Source organism: Microcebus murinus, chromosome 3 (assembly GCF_040939455.1).
Source record: "Microcebus murinus isolate Inina chromosome 3, M.murinus_Inina_mat1.0, whole genome shotgun sequence".
NCBI classification, from domain to species: Eukaryota; Metazoa; Chordata; class Mammalia; order Primates; family Cheirogaleidae; genus Microcebus; species Microcebus murinus.
In genome coordinates this window covers 114,181,687-114,197,450 of record NC_134106.1, presented here as the reverse complement: position 1 = coordinate 114,197,450, position 15,764 = coordinate 114,181,687, and the positions used below count along the sequence as shown (strand labels likewise).

Sequence of the window (15,764 nt, the reverse complement as noted above, 5' to 3'; positions counted from 1 at the left end):
CAATAAAAGTTATAGTTCTTGATGATTGCAAACATGTTCTGGCGCTCTGAAATAAAAAGGATACATAAACATTAGGCTCAAAGGAACTTGATCTTATTTTCCCCCTTTTTTCCCATTGGCACACGAATTCCATTCCGTGTCAGTTTCTTCCCCCTGTGCACAGCAAAGTTTTGAAACAAACAGCAGCAACTCTGTTTTCCTAGTTTAACTAACATGGAAACACCTAATCCTCTTAGTTTTCTTGAATTTGCAAACAAGGATTTGTTGGGATAAAATCTTTAAGTAGTTCAGTCACATGAACTAGGTATTCATTTAATGACCCCAAGTAAAATCTGTTAGAAAAGCAAAGCATGTCCCCCAGTCATTTTTTCGGCCTTAGTTTTCAACCACAGGTTGTGCAACTTTAATGGAAGCCATGGATGAGGTCAATTCACCTCCACAAGTAGGAACAGTCACTTCATGTTAGCTAATGTTCCATTCAGTTTTCTGATCTTTCTATTTTGAGCATGTGAAAAAAAAACCATGGTCTACAGCTTGGTGTCCAATACAAGAGCCACTCATCACCTGTGGCTCCTATAATGTGGCTAGTGTGACTGAACTGAATTTTTTATTTTGATTAATTTAAATTTAAAAAGTGTGGAACAATGTAAATTTTTTTTGTTAAACACAACTTTATTGGGAAACTTGTAAGTACTTTTGGAGCAGTCTATGTATATAGTGTGCGTGAAATCTACTTTTTCAACAGTAAATTTTATGTGACACACAGCAACTATTTAGCATCCAAATTGAGATGTGCTATAAGTGTAACATACACACCAGATTGTGAAGACTTAGTAAAAAGAGAAGAATGTGAAATATCTCAATAATTGAATAATTTTTCATATTGATCACATGTTAAAATGATAATGTTTTGGGTATGTTGGGTTAAATAAAATATATTGTTAAAATTGTCATCTTTTAAAAATACTTTTAAAATGTGGCTTCTAGAAATTTTAAAATCATACAAGTGTCTCCCATTGCATTTCTAGAGGACAACACTGGTCTTTTGGATTGGAATGGAAGGTCCCATGTCATGGCTCACAAGTTTTCACCAGTTTACCTTGTGAGAACATCATGATGAGCTTAGTTTAAAACATAAACAGAAATGGAAGCATTGATGGTAGATTTGCATTTTAAACAAATTCTATATTGTAAGAAATCAAAAAATATATTTAATAATTTTGATTGATTTTATCAAGTCTTTGATACTTTAAAAAAATTATTATTATTATTATTATTTGAGGCAGAGTCTTACTCTGTTGCATGGCTAGAGTGCTCTAGCATCAGCCTAGCTCACAGCAACCTCAAACTCCTGGGCTCAAGCCATCCTCCTGCTTCAGCCTCCTTAGTAGCTGGGACTACAGGCAAGAACGACACGCCTGGCTAATTTTTTCTATTTTTAGTTCCCTGGATAATTTCTTTCTATTTTTAATAAAGACAGGATCTTGCTCTTGCTCAGGCTGGTCTGAGTCTGGGTCTCAAACCTCAAACAATCCTCCTGGCTCAGCCTCCCAAAGTGGTAGGATTACAGGCGTGAGCCACATGCCCGGCCCTTTGATACTTTTTTAAGTCAAAATTATATCACATATTTAATCATATTTAATTCTCCTCATCAGAGGGAAATCTTGCAATCTAAAGTTTGAATTTTAAATACTTCAACTGATTAAGACAGTCATTGACAGTATGGCTTAATGACTCAAATTATAGATAAATTTATAAAGTGTATAAATAATATTTTATGCTATAAGCACCATGGTAATTGTGGTTAAAATCTCAGTTTTTGGAGTCAGGCACACAGGGCTTGAATTCCAAATCTGCCATTTTCTAGTTGTGTGATCTTGGATAAATATTTTAAATTTGCTAAGCCTTGGTTTCCTCATCTATGAAATGGGACAATGTCCTTACCTTATGGCATTGGTGTGAGGATTAAAAGATCTAACCCATGTAAAATGCCTGGCACATGGAAAGCACTCAGTTGTTGATAATTGTTGATTATGTAGTGTTTACTGTTGGTATTATTACTATTATTGGCATTATAAAGTATCCAGCATTGTCCTCAAAGACCCTCTTTGCCATCTCCTTTTGTCTGTGGAAGGGTTGCCAGAGCTGTCATTCATTTGCAAATTGCATTTACTATTAAAATCACTTGCTCTCCTTGTTGCTAATCCTGATGATCTGACTTGACCTTGGTTTTCTTTTGTTTTGTTTTTGAGATGGGTTCTTGCTCTATTGCCTGGGCTAGAGTGCAGTGACATCATCATAGCTCACTGCATTGTAAAACCCATGGGCTCAAATGATCCTCCTGCCTCAGCCTTATGTGCCACTACACCCAGCTAATTTTTTACTTTTTGTAGAGACGGGGTCTGGCTATTGCCCAGGCTTGTCTCAAACTGGCCTCAAGCGATCCTCCCACCTCGGCCTCCCAGAGTGCTAGGATTATAGACGTGAGCCACCCTGCCGCCTTGACCTTGCTTTTGTCTCCTTTTCTTTCTATTCTTTGCCCCATTCTGTAGTTAATCTTGTAACCCTGAAGTTTCTCTTCTCTTACTTTGTCTTTTCTGTACTTAGCACAGTCCATACTCTACTAGTTTTATTCGTGTGTATTGAGCGCTTGCTACATGCCAGGCTCTCTGAGGGGTGCTAGGAATACCAAGATGAGTCACCAAGTGCCTGCCTTCGAGGTGCTTATTCACGAGCACAGGGAGAGCTCATAAGGGCAGTTAGGCGGCACAGGTGCACTGACAGAAGCTGGAAGAGAGCAGAGTGTGGGCAGGGCAGTAAGGAGGCTTGGCCTCTGCCAGCACGGTGACTGGAAGCTTTAATGGAGGAAGTGACAATTGATTGTTTTAGTGAATGAGTAGTCATGCTTTGCTGAGTAGTTGGCTGTGACACAATCAGATCCCAGTTTGGGAAGGTCACGTTGGCAACAAGGACCGGATTTGGGAATGGAAGCTGTGAGGAGCTGCTGTGAGAGCCTGGGTGAGGAAGCTAGAGGTCGGGCAGGTTCCGGCAGCGGACTCGGTGAGCCCCAGGGATGGTCGGGCAGGTTCCCGCAGTGGACTCGGTGAGCCCCAGGGATGGTCGGGCAAGTTCCCGCAGTGGACTCCGTGAGCCCCAGGGATGGTCGGGGCAGGTTCCCGCAGTGGACTCGGTGAGCCCCAGGGATGGTCGGGGCAGGTTCCCGCAGTGGACTCGGTGAGCCCCAGGGATGGTCGGGGCAGGTTCCCGCAGTGGACTCAGTGAGCCCCAGGGATGGTCGGGCAGGTTCCCGCAGTGGACTCGGTGAGCCCCAGGGATGGTCGGGCAGGTTCCCGCAGTGGACTCGGTGAGCCCCAGGGATGGTCGGGCAGGTTCCGGCAGTGGACTCGGTGAGCCCCAGGGATGGTCGGGGCAGGTTCCGGCAGTGGACTCGGTGAGCCCCAGGGATGGTCGGGGCAGGTTCCGGCAGTGGACTCGGTGAGCCCCAGGGATGGTCGGGGCAGGTTCCCGCAGTGGACTCGGTGAGCCCCAGGGATGGTCGGGCAGGTTCCCGCAGTGGACTCGGTGAGCCCCAGGGATGGTCGGGGCAGGTTCCCGCAGTGGACTCGGTGAGCCCCAGGGATGGTCGGGGCAGGTTCCCGCAGTGGACTCGGTGAGCCCCAGGGATGGTCGGGCAGGTTCCCGCAGTGGACTCGGTGAGCCCCAGGGATGGTCGGGCAGGTTCCGGCAGTGGACTCAGTGAGCCCCAGGGATGGTCGGGCAGGTTCCGGCAGTGGACTCGGTGAGCCCCAGGGATGGTCGGGGCAGGTTCCGGCAGTGGACTCGGTGAGCCCCAGGGATGGTCGGGGCAGGTTCCGGCAGTGGACTCGGTGAGCCCCAGGGATGGTCGGGGCAGGTTCCGGCAGTGGACTCGGTGAGCCCCAGGGATGGTCGGGGCAGGTTCCTGAAGTGGACTCGGTGAGCCCCAGGGATGGTCGGGCAGGTTCCGGCAGTGGACTCGGTGAGCCCCAGGGATGGTCGGGCAGGTTCCCGCAGTGGACTCGGTGAGCCCCAGGGATGGTCGGGCAGGTTCCCGCAGTGGACTCGGTGAGCCCCAGGGATGGTCGGGGCAGGTTCCGGCAGTGGACTCGGTGAGCCCCAGGGATGGTCGGGGCAGGTTCCGGCAGTGGACTCGGTGAGCCCCAGGGATGGTCGGGGCAGGTTCCCGCAGTGGACTCGGTGAGCCCCAGGGATGGTCGGGCAGGTTCCCGCAGTGGACTCGGTGAGCCCCAGGGATGGTCGGGGCAGGTTCCCGCAGTGGACTCCGTGAGCCCCAGGGATGGTCGGGCAGGTTCCGGCAGTGGACTCGGTGAGCCCCAGGGATGGTCGGGCAGGTTCCCGCAGTGGACTCGGTGAGCCCCAGGGATGGTCGGGCAGGTTCCCGCAGTGGACTCGGTGAGCCCCAGGGATGGTCGGGCAGGTTCCCGCAGTGGACTCGGTGAGCCCCAGGGATGGTCGGGGCAGGTTCCCGCAGTGGACTCGGTGAGCCCCAGGGATGGTCGGGCAGGTTCCGGCAGTGGACTCAGTGAGCCCCAGGGATGGTCGGGCAGGTTCCCGCAGTGGACTCGGTGAGCCCCAGGGATGGTCGGGGCAGGTTCCCGCAGTGGACTCCGTGAGCCCCAGGGATGGTCGGGCAGGTTCCCGCAGTGGACTCCGTGAGCCCCAGGGATGGTCGGGGCAGGTTCCCGCAGTGGACTCGGTGAGCCCCAGGGATGGTCGGGCAGGTTCCGGCAGTGGACTCGGTGAGCCCCAGGGATGGTCGGGCAGGTTCCGGCAGTGGACTCGGTGAGCCCCAGGGATGGTCGGGCAGGTTCCCGCAGTGGACTCGGTGAGCCCCAGGGATGGTCGGGCAGGTTCCGGCAGTGGACTCGGTGAGCCCCAGGGATGGTCGGGGCAGGTTCCTGAAGTGGACTCGGTGAGCCCCAGGGATGGTCGGGCAGGTTCCCGAAGTGGACTCGGTGAGCCCCAGGGATGGTCGGGGCAGGTTCCCGAAGTGGACTCGGTGAGCCCCAGGGATGGTCGGGCAGGTTCCGGCAGTGGACTCGGTGAGCCCCAGGGATGGTCGGGCAGGTTCCCGCAGTGGACTCGGTGAGCCCCAGGGATGGTCGGGCAGGTTCCCGCAGTGGACTCGGTGAGCCCCAGGGATGGTCGGGCAGGTTCCCGCAGTGGACTCGGTGAGCCCCAGGGATGGTCGGGGCAGGTTCCCGCAGTGGACTCCGTGAGCCCCAGGGATGGTCGGGCAGGTTCCCGCAGTGGACTCGGTGAGCCCCAGGGATGGTCGGGCAGGTTCCGGCAGTGGACTCGGTGAGCCCCAGGGATGGTCGGGCAGGTTCCCGCAGTGGACTCGGTGAGCCCCAGGGATGGTCGGGGCAGGTTCCCGCAGTGGACTCGGTGAGCCCCAGGGATGGTCGGGCAGGTTCCGGCAGTGGACTCGGTGAGCCCCAGGGATGGTCGGGCAGGTTCCGGCAGTGGACTCGGTGAGCCCCAGGGATGGTCGGGCAGGTTCCGGCAGTGCACTCGGTGAGCCCCAGGGATGGTCGGGCAGGTTCCGGCAGTGGACTCGGTGAGCCCCAGGGATGGTCGGGCAGGTTCCGGCAGTGGACTCGGTGAGCCCCAGGGATGGTCGGGCAGGTTCCGGCAGTGGACTCGGTGAGCCCCAGGGATGGTCGGGCAGGTTCCGGCAGTGCACTCGGTGAGCCCCAGGGATGGTCGGGCAGGTTCCGGCAGTGGACTCGGTGAGCCCCAGGGATGGTCGGGCAGGTTCCGGCAGTGGACTCGGTGAGCCCCAGGGATGGTCGGGCAGGTTCCGGCAGTGGACTCAGTGAGCCCCAGGGATCCCCCCGCCAGGCTGAATGAAGGGGGCGGGCAGCGGGAGGCGGAGACGCCAGCCAGGATCCTGCTTGGCGATGTGGGGGGCTGAGCCCCTTGCTGGGATGTGCACAGAGGAGGAGAGGCAGACTTGGGGGAAAGAAATGAGGCCAATGCTGGACGTGGCGAGCCGGAGCCCCTGCTCCGTGGGGGAGCGAGCCCGCTGCTCCACAGGGCTGGTGTCAGGAGAGAGAGGCCCGCCGCTCAGCGACGGGTGCAGCTGCTGTTTCTTCTTTCTGCTTCTTTCCCCTCCTGCAGGACTGACGCCACACACACCAGCTCCAAGCTCCCTCAAACCCTCTCTCCATGATGCGTTCTCATCCCCCATCTTCCCAAGTGTCCCCCTGCAAAGCTTAACACTCTCCAACGGACTCTCCTTTTATTTTAAATAAAACCCACACTCCTCACCATGGCTCACAAGGTCCCTTATCACTCCTGGTGACCCCTCGCCACCCCCCCTCCTGGGAGCCTCAGTGCTTCCACCTCTGTCTCCATCACCAGATTCCAGCTACCATGTCCTATTTCTGGAATTAGAATCAAAACAAAATGAACAAAGAGTTGTGCCTGACACAGAGCATGTGCACCTGTTTGTGCCTGGACTGCCCCCACTGCCCCATCTCTGCCAGGCTCCCTGTGTCTTCATTCCATTCTCAGCACGGCGTCTCAGGTGGCCTTCCCTGGCTAATCCTCATTAGCTGTGTCCTGCTCCCCTGCTCTGTCAGCCTCGGGGCACTTACCACTGCCTGAAATCATCGCACTTCTGTTTACTCCTGTGGCCTCCTTCCCGTCAGTGTGTCGGCTGTGGTGGGATTGTTCCTCAGGATGTGAGGCTGAGCCTAACAAATCATACGTGAAACCATGCTCAGCAAATGCGTTCTGAAATGAGAGTATTTTGGGCAAATCTTGGGAATGACAAATGTTGATAATAATCTGGCCCTTCGTAACAGCATTGCCATAGGTCCCAGTGCCCATTGTGCAAGAATAGTTGATGGCCGTCTTGTGTGTTGGTTTGCAATCATAAAACTCCACTTTCTTTCCAAGTCAGACAAAACTTTCTTCTTCTCTGCAGGGAAGTGGACAACTGATGAGTCTCTCAGGGCACATTCTCCCGCTCGGAGCTTACTCTGCTCTGAGGGCGCTTATTACAAAAGGGTTAGTGATGCATTACCGTCAAGTAATATATTTTAGGAGGGAAAAAAGTGATTTAATTTGATGTGACAAAGGCAAAATTAAGCTATAATATAATCTATTTTTATATTTATTAGGAGCTCAGGATGTAGAACACGAGTCCCAAAATGTAACAAAAAATAGTAGTTGCCTCTTTTAAGCTCTACTGGTTTACCTGACCTCCAGCAGCCTCGTGTGGTTGGTATTATCATCCCAATTTTATAGTCGAGGTAGATTCAGAGTGCCTGAAGTCATCAGCGAGAAAGAAAGGGATTCCGCACTTAAGCTCACGTCTGTCTGAAGCGCAGGCCAGATGCTCGCTGCCTGCACAGATGCCCTGGAAGCCTGCAGTGGGTGGGGCCATGGAGCTGGCCAGCCACGAGGACAGGCCTGAGGACTGTCAGGGAGCCACTGTGCAGAACGGTGGGGAGGTGGGCAGGGACAAGCTGGGCCAGTTGGCACTTGCCAGTGCACGCTGGTGTGTGCAGCCCGCAGGCGGCGGACTAGGTGGGGACCAAGATTTCAAGGCCCTTCTCCCTGAAGGCTCTGGACTCACTGTCCCCTGGTGCCGCAGTCACCAGCCTCTCCTGCGGCATCCCACCCGGTTGTCTGGCCTTGCACTGCACCCGAGATCTCGCTCTCATTTCATGTCATGGTTCTGAGCGAGTCTTGGAACCAGAAGAGGAGAGTTCAGATTCTAAATGAGGAGACTAAACTGATTTGTTGTTGGGTTTTATTATCTTTTGCAACAAATAGAAGGTACTGGAAACTTGGAGGAGGAAAATGAGAAAGTGGAAAGGATTTAAGCACACAGATAAGTCATGTGGCTTCTAAGATTTTTTTAAAAAGTATAAGAAAACAAATGTAGAAAATATCTATAAAGTGAAATCATTTGACTTTGCTAGCTAAACCAGGTTTGGTCAGAGATTTCCTGTTGGTGAGAGGCCTGGAATATGTGCATGTTGGAATTGAGACTGAATTAGGATTTTTAAATATTCTGAAAGCATTTTTGGGTTTGAAAACAATATTAGATTTTGTATAAGATTTTCTGTATAGTTTGGGTCAGTTTGGAGAAAATGCTCTGCATTCCTGTTGGTTGGTAATTACCATAAGGCTCATTTTCCCAACATAGACCCTCAGGGAAAAATGCTTGGTGTTTTTCCTGGAGCTTCTTGGGAATGGGGATTGACCCTATTTCATAGACACTTTTCTTATGAAGTGGGACAGGGAGCCAGAACAACAACAAAAAACTGGTTAGTTAACACCAGTGTACTTCAGGCCACCTTATTTGTATAAGAATTAAAGCAGAGGGAACTTTATTATCACTCTGATGAAAGATTTTAAACTAGCCTGTTTGGGAAATTGGCTGTTTTTGAAGGTCAGACAACCACTTAGTTTGGGTTTGGGACCTTAGCATGGGTTACTCCATTTTGACTTTCAGTCTGGTATTTTGGGGCCTAGTATAGGAGTCTAGTCCAAACCATTGGCCTCCTGTAATTTTCTTTTTTTTAAGAGATAGCATCTCACTCTATTGCCCAGGCTGGCCTCAAACTCCTAGGCTCATGTGATCCTCTCACCTCAGCCTCCTGAGTAGCTAGCTGGGACTACAGGTGCCTGCCAGCATACCTGACTTTCTAAAATTTTTATTTGACAGTTTGTTGGATTTTTTTTTTTTTTTTTTTTGAGACAGAGTTTTGTTCTCTTGTCTGGGCTAGAGTGCCGTGGTGTTAGCCTAGCTCACAGCAACCTCAACCTCAAACTCCTGGGCTCAAGCGATCCTCCTGCCTCAGCCATCCCTGCAGCTGGGACTACAGGTGCGTACTACCATGCCTGGCTAATTTTTTTTTCTATTTTTAGTTGCCCATCTAATTAATTTTTATTTTTAGTAGAGATGGAGTCTTGCTCTTGCTCAAGCTGGTCTCAAACTCCTGACCTCAAATGATCCTCCCACTTTGGCCTCCCAGAGTGCTAGGATTACAGGTGTGAGCCACTGTGCCCAGCCTGTTGGATTCTTTACCAGGCAGTAACACAGTGGTACTGCGGACTACAAAATCATGAGATCTGTGCTTAAGTAGGAAAAACCTATAGAATTTGAAACTGTCTGTGATAGGCAGAGATTTGGGGATTTTGGTTTCTTGTTTGGCAGCATTCCACTCTCTTTGTGACCATAAACTTAATGCAGACTTTTTTTTTTTTAAGTATGAAACATGGTAAAGGAAGACAGAATTTTTTTTTAAAAAATTGGGATATGAAAGGAGAGAATAAATAGCAGAAGGAAGCATCTCTACCTTTTCACAGAATCTAACCGGGTGGCCAGTAGGCAGTCTGCACTTGTTTGGTCTGTCACTTGAGCCATTTTCCAGAGCTGTCCTTGTGTGACTATTAGTTCCCTGATCTTTCTGAGGCTGCCTGTGAGTGCTCAGTCTGTGAACAGCCTGTTGACGACCAGTGACAGCACGAGCAGGCACTTCCCAGTGTGAGGAAGTCCCTGTGGCCTGGGTCAGCCTCAGTCACCAGCATGCAGAGAGCTGGAGTGTGGGCACAGGCCTTGGCGGGTTGGTTTCACCTCTTTCCCAGAACTGAAACTGGTCCCAGTTCATGCCTTGGTTCAGCACTCCAGGAAGGCTGTTTCAGGAAGCAAACCTACAAGGAACTAAGAGTCCAGTCATGTGTTCAGGAGTGACTTACTCAGGGTTTCCTCCTCAGCACGTGACCCTCAGGCCACCAGAGGCTTGGGCTGGGCTGAAAGTTAATGATTCATTGCCGCCAGGAGCACTTTATTTGAGCACCTCCTTTTTTCTCCTGGCCTGAGTCAGAGGTAGCATTCAGGGTGGACTTGGTAGCCAGCCTGTGTGAATCTAATCTCCCAGCTTCACCCCAGCTCTGTGTCCCCAAGACAGTTATTTAATGTCACCAGTTTCTTCTACAAAATGACCATTATCATAATAACACTTCATAAGATTTTTGTAAGTATTATATGAGATAACACAAGCAAAGCTTTTATAACAGTACCTGCCACAAGGTAATCTCAGTGTTGAGAGAAACAACTGTCAGTTGCTAAATTCAAAGACAGAAATGATTTCTCATTGTGACATGCTGTGTTACATTTGGTAGTTTGTGAAATGCTTCCATATATACTTTTTGAGTTGATCAGAGGCTATGTAGTAGTTAGAAAGTTTCACCTTTATAAGAAGTGGGCTGATGAGAGTGTAATCTGAGAAAGATGAGGGCAAGCTGCGGCCCCACGCTCAAGGAATGCCTTCCGTTGCCTGGGGAGCCCCCCAGGGGTGAGGAAAGATGCCTCTGAGCCCGCCCTGTAGCTCAGAGAGCACCCCTGAGACCAAGCCCGGCGGTCGCCCTCTGCAGAGCCAGGCCTCAGAGCTTGGTGTGTGTGCAAGAGAGAAAGCATAGAGAAAACCACGAAAGAACCAGATGTTTCTCTTCAAGGAATAAAAATTCCAAATGACCAAATGTCACTGTGCTCTTGGCGAACAGAGTGGCTTCATTTGTCCTTTCTGTGCTAAAACCAGGACAGTCCTGGGCAAACTGGCACACAATAGTCCTTATCAAAGTGGCCTGAGGGTGATTAAGAACAAAGCCATTAAAGATTCAAATTTTAGGGCTAGATAATTTGGTGAGACTCCTTTATAGATAGCTACCCAGTAGTATTTCCTTATAGGTAGCTGTGTTAATGATCTTCCCTTCGTGCATGTTAGTGTTTGCGCAGTGTTTCTGCAGGGCCAGTACCCCTCCCTCCAGGGTTCTGAACCTCAGCACAGGTGATGTTCTGGAGTGCCGTGGGGGCTGTCCTGACCATTAATGGACTTTTAGCAGCACTTCCGGCTCTACTTCCCAGGTGCTGGTAGCACCTGCTGCCAAAATGCCTGCAGGCATTGCCAGATAACTTCTTGGGGTCCCAGGATGGCTCCCAGTTGAAAACCATTCCTCTGACATCCTTAGCAGCTTCCATGTTTTAGGAAAATGACCAAGTAATGATCTTTGTAACTTATCTGGCTTTCTCTTAATTTTGTGTTCTTTTTCTCCAATTTTGTCACTTGCAATATTTTAATAGCTACTTTGCCTTTTAGTCCTCCCGTCCTGTCATCTTTGATCTTGTGATTACTTATGAAATTCTAAAATGTACCTACAGAACACAAGTTTGTCTGTCTGGAAAAGTCATTCTGTTGAATTATTTTTTAGAATCTGGAAATTCTTCCCTTAACTTCTCAATTTGTATCAGTTGGGTGTCTCCTGCGGTTCCCTGGAATCAAGCAAATAAAAATCTTCATTTCTTAGAAAAAACATAATTAAATTTAATCTTCTTAGTAGAAAGCATATTGCCTCTCATAGTGCTAGCTTTCCCCAGGATATTTCAGAAATAATGAAATTATATTCTATGTAAAAACTTTAGGAGAAGTTTCTTACACTCCTGAAGAAAGTCTAATAACCCACAACACCTGCAGAGAGACTGCAGAACTGAAGAATCTAGATTTTCCTACCTTGCACCGACAGCCCCATTCTTTCTCATTATTTAAATGAAAAATATTCTAAACACTGCTTTTCAGTTGCTATGCCGGCTTTGTGGCAGAAGGTCATCCGATCCACCTTTTAGCCTTTATCAAATGAAAATTTAAATCGAAAATGACTAACACAATTGTATAAAGTTTTGCAGAAATGGAATTTCCTATCTTTCTTAGTAAACTGTTCCAATCTTGAATTACCCTCAAAGTCAAAATTTCTCCCTTTTCTTAACTATACTGAAGACAATTTCTTTTTATAATATTTACTTTACTAGAACAAATTTTAATCTAATTATAAAAATAACATAGGCCACTGGAGAAACATAGAACACAAAGGAGAAAACACAAATCACCTGCATTCCCACTAACCAGAGAGAACTTCTATGGGAACTGTATGTCTCTTAAAAATGCATGTAATAGACATAACAGATTCTCTCATCAGATTTCTCTTGCTCAGTTCTCACTAGGGGTAGAAAACACTCTCACAATCTTATACTGAATTTTAATATATTGTACTTTCAAACGAGTAAACAAGGAGTCTCACAGGAAAATTAAAGAATGTGTAATGATGAAAGCGTAACACTTTTTCATTATTTAGTTGTTTATTCAAATGTGTTAGGCATGCGTACCAACTGTTCTTAGTTTCTAATCTGTCTTTGGGAGTTTCTTTGTGCCATACAAGCAAGTACACACACAGCTTCCACTCCTTCCTCTTCCACAAAAAGCACAATGTTAGTGGAATTATTTCACAACCTGTTTTTCTGCACTTAACAATATATTAATATCTTGGAGATCTCTCAATAACAGTATATTGAGAGCTTCCACATTGTCTTTTTCTTTTTATAATATGGCAACATAGTTTTCATTGTATGGATGTACCATACTTTATTTTACTGTTGATGGACATTTGGTTTGTTTCCAGTCTTTTGCTATTACAAAAAATACTGTAATAAATTAGCCTGTACATATGTCATTTTGCAAGCATAAAGTACATCTGTAGGATAAATTCCCCAAAGTAGACTTGCTAGGCTAAAGAGTGTTATGTGTTAGCAATTATAATAAATACACTAAATATTGTCAAAGTGCACTCAATAGGGGTGGCACTGATCGATGTAGTATATACTCATATCAGAAATGTATGCGAGTACCACTTTGCCCACAACCTTGTCAACATAGTCTGTTATCAAACTTTTGGATTTTTGCCAATCTGAAAGGTGAGAAATGATATTTCAGTGTAGTTTCAATTTGCATATTTCCCTAAAGTAAGTTGTTTGTGCTTTCTTTGTCAACTGTTTGTTCATGTATTCTGCCCATTTTTCTGTTGATTTATTGATCATTTTCTCATTGATTTGTACAAGCTTTTTTTTCCTTTTTTCAAGACAGGGTCTCTCTCTTGCTTGATTGCTCAGGCTAGAGTACAGTGGTGTCATCATAACTCACTGCAACCTCAAACTCCTGGGCTCAAGTGATCCTTCTGCTTCAGCCTCCTGACTAGCTGGGACTATAGGTATACCACTTTAAAAAAAAGAATTTTTTTTTTTTTAATAGAGAAGGGATCTCACTATGGTGTCTTTAAAAAAATTTTTTTTTTTTTTTTTTTTATAGAGAAGGGATCTCACTATGGTGTTTAGGCTGGTCTCAAACTCCTGGCCTCAAGTGATCCTCCTACCTTGGCCTCCCAAAATGCTAGGATTCTGGGAGTGAGCTACAGTGCCCAGCCTCGAGCTTTTTATATAGTACAGAAATTACCTCTGTGTGATATGAATTGTTATTTTCTTCTTTTTATCATTTGTCTTTTTTTTTTTGAGACAGGATCTTGCTCTGTTGCCCGGGCTAGAGTGCCATGGAATCAGCCTAGCTAACAGCAACCTCAAACTCTTGGGCTCAAGCAATCCTTCTGCCTCAGCCTCCCAAGTACCTGGCACTACAGATGTGTACCACCATGCCCAGCTAATTTTTTCTAATTTTAGTAGAGATGGGGTCTCGCTCTTGCTCAAGCTGGTCTCCAACTTCTGAGCTCAAGCAATCCTCCCTCTGGCCTCTTAGAGCGCTAGCATTTGTCTTATGATTTTGTTTGTGGTTTTAAAAAATGTTGTATGTAGCTGAATTTATCAACCTTTTACTACAGTTTTTGGATTCTGAGTCAAATGTGGGTGAAAGACTACATTTCAAGATTATAAAAGAATTCTCCCATGTTTTCTTCTAAAACTTTTAGTGGTTTTATTTTTTACATCTACATATTTGATCCTTTAGAACTTACCCTGGTATGAGATATGGGGTATAGAGCCAACTTGTTTTTTTGTAGATGAATATCTAGATGTCCCAGCACCATTTATTTACTAGTGCCTCTCTGTACTGGTGTGACATGCCTCTTTCATCATTTACTAAATTTCTGTATGTTCCTAGCTCACTGCAACCTGAGTTCCAGTTCTTAGATGTGTTCTTAGATATATTTTTGGAGTTTCTATCCCATTCCATTGCTCTGACTACTCATGTGCCAGTATTTTATTTTTGTATATGGGTGCCTGTGTTTTATCATTCCATTTTTTCCTCTATCAGTTTAGAAGTCTGTTTTTTTAAAAAATACATTTAGGATTTACCCTGTAAGTTACTTCTTTGCTTATTAAAGTCCAACCAGTATTGTTACTTTTACCGTCCTGCTGGACAGTTCAAAGACCTCAGGCTGCTTTTAAGTGCACGTGCCCACCTTCTGACTGGTGTGCCACTCCTGTCATGCCTTATGCTTTATTTGATCTATATACATATTTAAAATTTATTAGATATTCAATTGTTTATATTAAAACCCCATAAAACATCATGATTGTTTTACACAATGTTTATTTAAATTTATCATTTTTATTGCTGTTTATTCTATCCTGCATTCTCTGACTTTGCATCGTGGACCATTTGCCTTCTGCTTAAAGAGGACCCTTTGCAATATCCTGTAGTGGCAGTCTACTTGGGACAGACTCTCTCACTCTTTAGTTCATTTTCATTTTTAAAAAATATTTTGTTTTTTTTTAGTTTTCAATACTTTTTATTTATTACATATTTATATGCTTCTTTTGTATAAAACAGTCAGTAGGCTCAAGTAGACTCTCTAATATCGTACTGAAATAAAACATACCACATTTCCATGCCCAAATGCAAAAATAAAAACAGACTCAAGAAAATGGCCTGGCTGGGGTAACAGCCTCCACATATTATATTAAAATGTAATATTTATAGTTCAAGTAATATCAAAGCCTTTTTGAAAAGATGTAAAATAAAAACATATGTAAAATAATAAATATGTTGGTTGATATATATACATATATAAAATAGGATCATTGTGGGAAGTCAGATAAGCGATTGTTAGAAAGGGAATTTAGAAATCAGACTAAAGATATATGATTTGACCCAAATACCTAGCCCAAAATTACAAATATCTTTACTAACTGTATTGTTAATGTTTTATCTACTATTTTGGACGAGGGAGAGGTTACCTTAGGTAAACTAAAATTTGTGCCACCTGTAACAAGAAGTCTTGCCACTATACTGAAAATGGTTTTATTCTAACAACTCTTTAATTAAAATGCAGTGTACACCTATGAGCATGAAATTTCAGATTACACATGCATGCTTTATGTCTAAAAAGACAAAAGATGTTTAGTACCACAGAACTGACCAGCTTTTTCAGGTGCAAAAATTGTTACTTGAGAATCACAATAATTCACTAATATAATTAAAGCTGAAGACCCGATGGCAGAGCTAGGACTACTCATTTCAAGAACTGCATCACTGCATCAATATTAAGGCCAGGCTGTCCCGAATAACGGGCTCTTCTCAGTCACCGTCTGCGCCACAGAACGAGTAGGCCGAGTGCCTCTGGGCACGACAGTGCTGCAGTCTGAGGTCGCCAGGGAGGAGAGGACCGGAGAGAGTGGGCACGCCACAGAGACGGAGCCGAAGACTTCTGTAGAGGTGGTCTAAGCAGACACAAAAGAAAAAAAGCAAGAAAAGCCCGAAAGGAAACAGCTTTCCTGCAGGGAGGGGCACTGCAAGCTCCTGTCACTTGCTCCAAGTGAGTCATCTTCCCATCGCCACCACACTTCACGGCCACTGCGGTCCTCGTGGGACCCAATGCCCTGAAGCTGAATCGGAGTGACCAGA

At 46.4% G+C, this 15,764-nt stretch overlaps 1 protein-coding gene across 2 annotated transcripts in view; it reads left to right on the top strand.

The window, feature by feature from the left end:
- The window catches only part of RBM47 (RNA binding motif protein 47), a 167,824-nt gene that overhangs the window by 37,356 nt on the left and 114,704 nt on the right, over positions 1-15,764 (top strand). The window lies entirely within an intron of this gene.